We start from the raw sequence: 2,035 nt of genomic DNA on the forward strand, positions 1-2,035 counted from the left end.
GTGACTGGTTCCAAACAGAAGCTGGATAATACGTGCACTGCTGAAGCAGAAGCCACTCCTGTCGTAATGCCTCCTGCACTGAAGAAAACTGCTGTTGCTGTTGATAGTCAAAGATCAAAGCAAGTTGTTTCTGGTGCCACTCCATCTTCTACTGAAGAAGAATCAGCTCCTCCTGCAGTGACTACAAGGAGGCAATACCTCACAAGAAGTCGTGTTGTTGTCACTTCTGATGGCATTCCAGTTGAGAAACACAAACCCAAGGGCCCGACCATAGTCCTGTCCATGAGTGGCTCTGGCACCCCTTCATAGCTACTCACTTTGTGTTCATATATTGCAGGGGTTTATTCCCCTGATTGCTGGTTGCAGGCTGTATGATCTGCTGGTTAACATTTTGGATGCTTAGAATTGGCCTTTATGTTGTGTATAAGCCCTCTTATGGGGTATTTTTGCTTGGTGCTGATTGTTTGGCATGTTATTGTCTAGGTGGGTCTGGTTTTCTTGTTTTGTTTGAGCCCTGTTGTGGTTCTCCTGCTTGATTTGTTGATGCGGTTTCTCCAAGGGGGAGACAACATCTGCGTCTTGGCTGCATGTTATTGGTTGCTGATTGATGCTGGATACCTATGTTGTGTTTATGCCTGCTGTGGGGTCCCTTTGCTTGTTGCTGTTCCTGGCAGGTTGTTATTTAGATATGCTTGTGGCCCCGCTGGTTGGGTCGGTTGGAATCTGTTCTGCTTTTGTAGGGCCCTGGTATGCCTTGGTTGGGATTTGGCTGCTTGCCATTAGCTTGCAGGTAGTGGATTGCTGCTGGCTCACTGCTGGATTCACATTTTGGATCACTGCTGTGGGGACTCATGCCGGCTCACTTCTGGATCTATAAGCTGTCACTTGGAAATCAGTTGCTGTCTTGGAGCTGGTTTGCTGTTTGGTGGCTACTGGTTCAGCATAGTGGGGGCATGGCCTCCTAGTTTATATTCCCTGCATGAGGGATGTTCATGCTTTTTGGTTTTGGGATCTTGTTCGGGAGCTGTTCCTGTTGATCCTGTTTATGGTTTGCTCAAGGGAGCCTGTTCCCTTTGCCTGGATTTGTATGACTTCTGTATTGCTGGTTTCCAGCTTGTATCGCAAGCTTGTCTTGCTCTTTTTGATCTATAATATTCTTACATTTGATCAAAAAAAAAAAAAAGAAAGAGCTCTCAGTAGAGCTCTCAGTAGTGAGAAGTAAGAGAGAGAAGCTCTCTCGGTTGCAGGAAGTGGAAATTTGATTCTGTTCAGGTTCCTCCATTTTCTCGGGCAACGTTTTCATCTCTTGCTTTCTGCACTCTTTTTGGCTCTTCTTCTGGTCCCTTGGTGTCGTTTCCTCATGGCAAAATCTAAGAAAAAGTCATCAGTGTTGCGTTCTGCCCAGCAAGACTATGACTACTGTTCATCGCGACCCTCGTCGTCGAATGCTCCATGGGCCTTGAGCCGGAGTGTTTCTCCTGCTATCCAGCGCCCCTCCAGCCCCTCTCGTACCTCGCCTCCAACCTCTTATCCTCCACGAGCTACAGTAGCGCTTGCTGATGTTGTTATTTCCCAACGCCTTTCTAGGGTTCGAACAAAAAATCGAATTAGGGGAATACGCCACACTCCCTCTGCTGCTTCTCCATTGTCTTCTCCTCACCGCTGTAGGCCCCATGCTTCTTCCCCTGACTCATCTCAACCCCGTTGTGGTCCCCTTGGTGAGCCTGGGTCTCCTTACCCACGGCCTGGTGTTGGCAACCCCAACTTTGAGGCGACAACTGGTGCCGCTGCTTCACCTCCTTCTCATAGGCCTGGTAAAGCTCCAACAGTCAGCCATCGGTCTTCCTCCCCGGTCTACCCCACAGGTACACCCACTGTTCCTCAGTCCCCTCCTCTTGTCCACTTCCCTAGTTACACGACTACATCCTCTTGCACTCTTCTGGACACGGATATGGGTATGTACAAAGACCGGTGGAGGTTCTGCCTAATTGGGTTCATTGCTGGCAAGTTTCCAGGTTACACTTCACTCTCTTCT

Source organism: Populus nigra, chromosome 2, assembly GCF_951802175.1.
Source record: "Populus nigra chromosome 2, ddPopNigr1.1, whole genome shotgun sequence".
NCBI lineage: Eukaryota > Viridiplantae > Streptophyta > Magnoliopsida > Malpighiales > Salicaceae > Populus > Populus nigra.